Source organism: Rhinopithecus bieti, unplaced genomic scaffold, assembly GCF_001698545.2.
Source record: "Rhinopithecus bieti isolate Rb0 unplaced genomic scaffold, ASM169854v2 scaffold_62304, whole genome shotgun sequence".
NCBI classification, from domain to species: Eukaryota; Metazoa; Chordata; class Mammalia; order Primates; family Cercopithecidae; genus Rhinopithecus; species Rhinopithecus bieti.
Window position 1 is genome coordinate 29306 of NW_016823627.1, and position 9380 is coordinate 38685.

The window sequence follows — 9380 nt, forward strand, 5'->3', positions numbered from 1 at the left end:
TATGTGTTATCTATAAGTATGGAGGCAGTAGTGAAACCTGCCAAATTAGATTGGAGTGGAGATGGGGTCCTTGTAGAGTTCAGTAGGAAATAAAATTTGAGGAGGGGCTTCGTTATGGCCAGATTATATAGAGCATCCTGTGTTGAGGGAAGGTTTGGGGCTTCAACATAGTAGGCATATATATTATTTACAAAGCTGAGCCAAATATCCGTAATTTGCTTGTCATCTGGGAGACATTAGGAAATAGCAGAAAGAACTCTGGCTTTGGAATTGGAAGTATGCAAGTTGAAATCCTACTTCTACAGTTTACCAGCTGTGTGGTCTTAGGCAAGTTACTTACTCTTGAAGATCCAGTTGTTGTTGTTTTTTTTTTTAACTGTAAAGTGGTGTTAATAATCCCTACTTGATAAAGTTGTGGTGAAAATTAAGAGGTAATATTGTAAGTAAAACCCCTAGTACAAAGTGGGTGCCCAATAAGTAGTTCTTAGACTACACTGGCTGATTTAAAACTATTAGCATACTAAAATGTACTTTTTCTGTTTGGGGCACATTACTTAGAGTAATAGAAAGAAGCAGAAAACATTGGGTGTAGTATATTGAGGCAGAGTATTGTAACTGTGGTTTAGGAAAAATAGCTACCAACTATGAGTAAAAATGAAAAGGAAGATACTATATTTGGGTGTTTTACAGTTATGAAAAAAAACCCACAGAAATAACTAGTATCTTTTCACTTCTCGAAAACGTTTTGAAACCTCGAGTTAATTAAGAGGGGAGAGGAAAATCCTCTAATCATACTAGAGTCACTAATAGTGTGGTCTCTGAAAGTACCGAACCATAGGAAAGTCACCAGGCTCTGGAGGAGATCAGCTTTCCTGGAGTGGTCAGGTCCTCATGGATACTCTCTTCTGGGCAGGACCTACATGTTGACATGAACCTAGGGCACTAACTTGACCCTCTGCAGAAAAAACTTTTAATGTTAAGTCCTCTGCTTGCTAAAGGTCAACCAGGAATAATTCTCCTGCAGAAGCTTTGTACATTTTTTTTTTTTTCTTTTTTAGATGGAGTTTCACTCTTGTTGCCCAGGCTGAAGTGCAATGGTGTGATCTCGGCTCACTGCAACCTCTGCCTCCCGGGTTTGAGCGATTCTCCTGCCTCAGCCTCCTGAGTAGCTGGGATTACAGGCATGCGCCACCACGCACAGCTAATTTTGTATTTTTAGTAGAGACGGGGTTTCTCCATGTTGGTCGGGCTGGTCCTGAGCTCCCGACCTCAGGTGATCCGCCTGCCTCAGTCTCCCAAAGTGTTGGGATTATAGGTGTGAGCCACTGTGCCCAGCCTGCCTTGTGCATTTTCTATATAACTGGTTGTTAAAGATGTTATCCTTTTTTTGCTGATTGACTGATGGATAAGGGGCCATCTGACAGACTTTGTCTGAGAATTTAGGATTAAGCAAACATTTATTTCTCTTAACTGGTTATTCCTTCTTATCAGATGATGAGATTAAATAGCACACAATACTTCCTTTTTGTTTCAGTTATCAAGAAACTCAGAGCACCATGTAATGCTTGATTACAATAACAGAAAGTCTAGGAGGACTGTAAATTTACTTCCTCCTTGTATACTATAGTTCAGTACTGTCAGTTTCTATTTTAAGCAGCTTGCTGTAGAGCACCTTAAAGGCTTTACAAAATAACCTGAGTGTACCTAATTTGGCATTTGACTAATTTAACATTTCCCCAGATGTGACTCAAACATTTTGTAAATGTAGTGAATTTGAAAGACCCAGGTGTCTAGCAGTAGGGGCATGGTTTAATAAACTGTGGCATATTAATACACCACATTTAGAATTTTTATCTTCAATTCTAAGGCAAATCTGTCACTGAGCCCTTATACGAGACTCAGTGCACAATGTATAACTGAACAGCACTGAACATGAATGAATTTATATGTTTCAACGAGAGTAACTGATATGGTTTGGATATTATTTGTCCCCTCCAAATCTCATGTTGAAATGTGACCTCTCATGTTGGAGGTGGGGCCTAGTTGGAGGTGTTTTGATTAATGGGGTGGATCCCTCATAAATGACTTGGTGCCATCCCTGTCAGTAATGAGTGAGCTCCTGATCTGTTAATTCAGGTTAGTTCAGGTGGGATCTGATTGTTTAAAGAACCTGGCATCTCCCCCCTCTCTCACTTGCTCCCTCTCTTCATGTGACATGCTGGCTCCCCTTCGCCTTCCACCATGGTTATAAGCAGCCTGAGGCCCTCCTCAGAGACAGATGTGGACACTGTGCTTCCTGTACAGCCTGCCGAACTATGAGCCAAATAAACCTCTTTTCTTTATAAATTAACCAGTCTCAGGTATTTGTTTATAGAAATGCAAATAGACTAACACAGTAACCTGCAAAAAATATAACATGGAGTTAAGAAAAGGGAGATGCAGCAAAATACACTCAGTTAATACAACAGAAAATGCTGCTTGTCCCCCAGTATCTGCTTTCCATTTTTTCCCTCATAATAGAATTTTAGAAGGTTCAATGACCTCCCAGAAAGAAGACTTTATTTTCTTGCCTCTCTTGCAGCCAGATGTGATCATGTGACCAAGTACTTGGCCAATAGGATGTCAGTGGAAGTGTGTGTGTGTGTGTGTGTGTGTGTGTGTGTGTGTGTAATTTAGAGGGTGTGCCGTTAAAGGGCGTGGCTTCCCTGGTTCTTTTCTGATTTACCTTTGCCTGACACATGGGCCTGATGGTGAGGGTAACACCCTCTTGGTGGTAGAGCAGGAAGATGAGGGAGGGGTAGTGAGGGAGGAGTAGGGAGCCACTACTTCATCCCAGGAATACTTATGCTCTGACTCTTCTGTGAAGGAAAGAGAAACTTGTCTAAGCCACCATTATTTTGGTCTTTGTTCCAGCAGCTACACCTGCTTCCTAATTCTATATGATACTATTTATGTAAGTTAAAATGAGCAAAAGAATATTTATTATGTATCTGCGGACATGTGTATTTAGTAAACCTGGACTGGATACAGACTAAAATGAATGACATTTGCCTCAGAGGTAGAAGGGAAGGAATGGGACCAGGGAAGGAGGGAATACAGACTACTTCCTCTCTTCACATTAAGCCACAAGGGATTCTCTCTTTTCTGTGTGTCATGCTCAGTCTATTATGTCAGAGTAGGACAGTCAATTAAATGATGAAGAATCTGTGTGTTTGTGATTTTTGTGATTGCTTTATGCCGGGTGGTTTTCTGTTGGCTTTTAACAGTGACTTTTACCCCATATGAAGTGATTGGATTAAGAGAAAATAGTGGCTCACCCTTAAAACAAATGTGGAGGACAGAGCCATGGTTGTCGTAACAGGAGCGAGCTATGAAATAGACCTGGGAAGACAGATGCTGTTGCAGTTTGATGGTAAGGCCCGTGGCACAGGTGTTGCTGGCAGGCAACAAGAGGCCCCACAGGGGCATTCTCCATTTGCCCAGACTGTAGACAATGCCATTGCTGGCTCAAAAGCTGAAATTGTCAACAGCCTGGGTGACTGTCTTTTGGGGTCAGGCTCATGTTAATCAGGCTCAGAGAGTCTAAGGCTAAACCAGAGTGCCAATCGATTAATTTATGATAAGAGATTTGGCTGTTGCAGAGCAGAATGTGTGTTCAGGCTGAGCAGAGCATCTTTTTCTGAGTAGGCAAGTAGCAGGGGACCCCGGGTTGTCATCAGAAAGTTACTTAGAAAGGACAGAGGAAGAACAGAGGCAATTGGTTATGGTATGCTCATAGATAGACTGGAAAAGGCTGATGGGTCCATCTCCTTGCTGTGATAGCCTTGACTCCACCTCTCCCCACTACCAGCCCAAGCCAGCCACTGTATCCTTTCCTTTATCAGTGGTTACATGGATGATCTCATCATCTGACTTTTGGAGTCAGCCTTTCTTCTCTTTTTTTTTTTCACAGTATTTTTTTCAAACTAGATTCCACAGAATGGACTGGGTTTTCCCTAAACGAATCTCAGGTGCATTCCAGGTGAGTCACATTGCAGTTTGGGGATTCCCAGGCTCTTAAGGGCATACAAACAGCTTATCTGGTTTACTCCCTCAATTTGCCAATCACATCCAACATATGACAATTTTGCTGGCTAACTCTGAGGAAACCTTCATTCTCTTACCTCTGAATCTATGGGGGCCCTCTCTGTTCACTTCCCTATTCCAGGTACATTCTATGATGCATTTAGTTGTGTTTCTGAATGCGGTTCTTCTTGTCACATGGCAGTCCTTCTGTCTTCCCACTTGTCCCTGCTTTCACTCTGTTTACCTAAATGTGGAAGTGCCTAAGGGGCAGTCCTTGCTCACATAACTTTGGCTCTCTGACCTGTGGCTTTAGAGATCATTTGTGCATAGCTAGCTTCCAGGTCTTTATATTCAGTCCTGAATGTATTCTTACAATACAGTCCTAAAAGTCACTCCTTTTATAAGTAGTTGTTGGACAAGATAATACATATGATAGTACAAAATTCAAAAGTTAGAAGGCAAACTGAAAAACCAGCCCCCCTTTCTCCCTGGAGATAAATGTATTCCATTGTCTTCTCTGGAGACAAATACGCTCATCAGTTAAGCTATTTCTACCTGAATGTGCCATGCTGTATTTAAAATCAGCGTACGTGATAACATAGTTATCACTGTTGCTCTAGAGTGCCATCAGCACCCACTTGGATGTTGAGGTGCCCTCCCTTCTCACGTTGCCTAATGGTTCCCCTGAGAACCTTGAGCACCCCACTGCTATAGTATAAACTAAAAGGATGGCTGCTGGAATTTCCTTACAATGCTTTTTGGCTTTTGTACAGTTCACTTTCAGTTAGCTATGAACTCTCAGAGGATAGCAATTGTGTGCTGTTTCTGGCATATCCCCTTTAGTGCTTTACGCAGCCTTATACATAGAGTAGGGTTTTTTTGTTTGTTTGTTAGTTTAGGTAACATTTTTTGAACTTTTTTTGTTAGTTTAGGTAATGGGTGTAGGCATTTGTTTTTAAAAACATCAAAAAAAAGTAACTGCTGGCAGCAAATGTAATGACAAGAAGATGAGCAGCTGCCTTTTGTATTATGATAGCTTAGTACCTTTACATTTTTTTTCTGAACTTATTTTTAGTTTTGAGAACAGAGTCTCACTGTCACCCATGCTGGAGTGCAGTGGTGTGATCTCGGCTCACCTTGACCTCCTGGGTTCAAGCAATCCTCCCACTTCAGCCTCCTGAGTAGCTGGGACCACAGGTGCACACCACCACGGCAGGCTAATTTTTGTATTTTTTACAGAGACAAAGTTCCACTTTGTTGCCCACACTGGTCTCGAACTCCCGGGCTCAAGTGATCCTCCTGCCTTAGCCTCCTGAGTAGCTGGGATGACAGGCATGTGTCACCATGAGTTTAGTGCCTTTTTTCAGTGGAACTTCTTTCCTTGTTCTCTGATAGTGTACCACTGTCCTACCTCAGCATGTCCCATGACACTGCCTGAGCTCTTTTCCTCCTTACCACTTACAACATACTATTTAATGCATTTATCTTATTTTTAAACATCTTTCTCCCTACTAGAATGTAAGCCCTATGAAGGGAAGGCAGGATTTTTGTCCCTGTTGTTGACTCTTATGTTCCCAGAGCCTAGCATATGGTAAGCTGCTCAACAAATATTTGTTGAATGTATAACCTGGTGAGATACCAATTATGTTGTCATTGAATTGATTACCATCACCAATCCTAGATTTCTCTTTGATCTGTCCCCCACTGATAGTTGGTATCAGTGCTTTGAGACCAGGAAGACATTTTTCGTTTCTCTGCAAACAAAACCTATAGTTTGAGGCTGAGTGACTTAGAGGCATGTGGAAGGAAGAAAGAACATAATCAATGGTGCTAGAACACAACGCCTTGGGCTCTGCTGTCAGTGCCTGACATATTCTCCAAACACTCCCCATTTGTATTTTACTAGCCTATTTTGAGTACCTTTTTTTTTTTTGAGACGGAGTCTCACTCTGTCGCCCAGGCTGGAGTGCAGTGGTGCGATCTCAGCTCACTACAACCTCTGCCTCCTGGGTTCAAGCGATTCTCCTGCCTCAGCCTCCTGAGTAGCTGGGATTACAGGCGCCTGCCACCATGCCTGGCTAATGTTTTTGTATTTTTAGTAGAGCTAGGGTTTCGCCATGTTGACCAGGCTGGTCTCCAACTCTGACCTCAGGTGATCCGCCCACCTCAGCCTCCCAAAGTGCTGGGATTACAGGTGTGAGTCACCGCGCCTGGCCTTGAGTACCTTTAATAAAGGTGATTCTTGTCCCTATTTGTTATTCTTACCACAAGTATATTGTTTTTTGTGGCTTAATTTTTCTTTTTTAAAAAAAATTTTTGAGACAGGGTCTTGTTATGTTACCCAGGCTGGTTTTGAGCTCCTGGCACTAAAGGCACATGTCGGCCGGGCGCAGTGGCTCACACCTGTCATCCCAGCACTTTGGGAGACTGAGGTGGGTGAATCGCTTGAGGTCAGGAGTTTGAGACCAGCCTGGCCAACATGGTGAAACCCCTTCTCTACTAAAAATACAAAGATTAGCTGGGCGTGGTAGTGTGCACCTGTAGTCCCAGCTACTTGGGAAGCTGAGACAGGAGAATTACTTGAACCCAAGAGGCAGAGGTCGCAGTGAGCTGAGATCACGCCACTGCACTACAGCCTGGGCAACAGAAAGACTCTTGTCTCAAACAAACAAACAAACAAGCAAATAAATAAAGGCACATGTCACCACACCTAGCTCAATTTCTTCTCTTTTTATGGTCAATATCTCTTTTGATTCTTTTGCTTAGATGCTGTCACTCTGATATTAAGGAGGAGGCCAGTTGATTGCATTTGAGTTTGAGCCTTAACTAGGTCATTTAGTCTCACAGAGAAAAATTCTGTTTTGTGGCCAAATTTTACCCATGTAGTCAGGCAGCTGCCATGAATATGTGAACCTTGGGCTCCCTCTCCTGAGAGGGCGGCCAAGTAGACCTTGGCATAAATACAGAATTGAGAGGATGCTGGCTAGTGACACTGGCTTTTTGGTAAGGGCTGCCTGGCCACCTTGCCTCAAGTGATCTCCTACTGTCACTGTGGATGTCACATGCCTCCTGGCTGTGCCACTTACTAGTCAGACCCTTAATTAGTTCTAAAATGAATTTCATGTCCTTTGCAAGAACTGAATTCACCAAGATGGTATCAGGGAAATCTCATTACCTTATAAACACAAAGAGATCGGATCAACAGATCTTGCTTTGCTGAAGAGTTGGGCTTTTGTCCTCTAGCTGGCGAGGAGCCATTGGAAGCCTTTAAGCCAGCAGAGGTGTTTCTTTTAGAATGACTATCCTTGCAGTGGTTTTCAGGTAAAGTAGTGAGGAGTGTGAGATGGATGCAGGGAAACAAAGAAGCTGTCAAAGAAAAAGTTTACTTGAGGCTGGGCGCAGTGGCTCACAGCTGTAATCCCAGCAATTTGGGAGGCTGAGGCAGGCAGAACACCTGAGGCCAGAAGTTCGAGACCAGCCTGGACAACATGGCGAAACCCCACCTCTACTAAAAATACAAAAATTAGCCAGGTGTGGTGGTGTGCGCCTGTAGTCCCAGCTACTTGGGAGGCAGAGGCAGGAGAATTGCTTGAACCAGGGAGGTGAAGGTGGTAGTGAGCTGAGATCATGGAGAATAAAAGAAAGAAAGAAAAAATAAAAAGTTCACCTGAGAAGAATGGCTGCCCCTGGGCAGAACCTAGATGCCTCCAGTGCAGGTGAATGACATAAGGATTACTCCCAGGTATCTGGTTCTCACAGGGACAGGGAATGAAGAGAAGAAACAACACTGATGGGGAGGGGGGAGACTTACTCTTGGATCTGTTGAGTTAGAGGTGTCAGGGAGATGGCAAGCAAAGGTTTAGATGTAGGTTCTGGATCACCATGAGAGAACTCTGTGCTCAACCTACAGTTGCTTGAACCGCTCCTTTAAAGTTCCTGCTGGGTGAGTGACTTTTAAAATATAACCTCTTATTATGGAAGGTTTCAAACATAGTAGAGACGATAGTATAATAAACCAAATCCCACGTACCCATTACCATGTTTTGTTAATTACCAGCTCATGATCCATCTTACTACATCTATACCTTCCAGCTACCTCTTCCCATGTCAAGATGATTTTGACACAAATTCTAGATGTCATGTCATTTATTAGGTTGGTGCAAAAGTAATTGTGGCTTTTGCGATTACTTTCTTTCTTTTTTTTTTTTTTTTTTTTTTTTTTTTTTTTTTGAGACGGAGTCTTGCTCTGTTGCCCAGGCTGGACTGTAGTGGCTGGATCTCAGCTCACTGCAAGCCCCGCCTCCTGGGTTTACGCCATTCTCCTGGCTCAGCCTCCGTAGTAGCAGGGACTACAGGCGCCCGCCACCTCGCCCGGCTAGTTTTTTGTATTTTTTAGTAGAGACGGGGTTTCACCGGGTTAGCCAGGATGGTCTCGATCTCCTGACCTTGTGATCCGCCCATCTCAGCCTCCCAAAGTGCTGGGATTACAGGCTTGAGCCACCGCGCCCGGCTTACTTTCAATGGTAAAAGCCGCAATTTTGCACCAACCTGATATTTGTAAATATTTCAGTATTTATCTCTGAAAGACAAGGAATCTTGTAAAAATATAGCCACAATACCTTATCCCTCTTTAAAAACCATAGTAATTTTGTGATATTTGTCAAATATCCAGTGAGTTCACATTTCCCCAGCTGATTTTTTTTAAAGCTTCATTTATGATGTAAGTAAGCGCCCTCCAATAGCATTTGGTTGACATGTCTCTGTGTCTCGCAAATCTCTCTTAATCTGTAGATTTGGGTGGAAAACTTTTTGGAGCATTTTGGGATCTATTTGTGTGAACCTGAACCGTAACCAGCACTTCAGTAAAATAAAGAGGTAGAGGAATATGGAATAATCTTCTCTTTTTTTCTTTTTGAGACAGGGTCTCACTGTCTCACTCTGTCATCCAGGCTGGAGTGCAGTGGCACAATCATAGTTCACTGCAGCCTCGAACTCCTGGGCTCAAGTGATCCTCCTGCCTCAGCCTCCCGAGTAGATGGGACTATAGGTGCATGCCACTGCACTCAGCTGATTTTTAAATTTTTTTGTAGAGAGAACATCTCACTGTGTTGCCCAGGCTAGGCTCAAACTCCTGAGCTCAAGCAATCCTCCTGCCTAATTTTTAAAATTTTTTGTGTAGATGTGGGGTCTCCCTGTGTTGCCCAGCTGGTCTCAAACTCCTGGACTCAAGCAATCCTCCCACCTCAGCCTTCCAAAGTGCTGGAATTACAGGTATGAGCCACCACACTCAGCCAAGATCTTCTTAATTGGAGGTG

At 43.2% G+C, this 9380-nt stretch overlaps 1 pseudogene across 1 annotated transcript in view; it reads left to right on the forward strand.

The window, feature by feature from the left end:
* The window catches only part of LOC108521713 (charged multivesicular body protein 5 pseudogene), a 14617-nt pseudogene extending 7749 nt beyond the window's left edge, over nucleotides 1-6868 (forward strand). Inside the window, exon 2 of the transcript XR_001883253.1 lies at nucleotides 6832-6868. The product of XR_001883253.1 is annotated as a charged multivesicular body protein 5 pseudogene (transcript). The remainder of the gene's footprint in view (nucleotides 1-6831) is intronic.
* Nucleotides 6869-9380: the final 2512 nt, after the last annotated feature.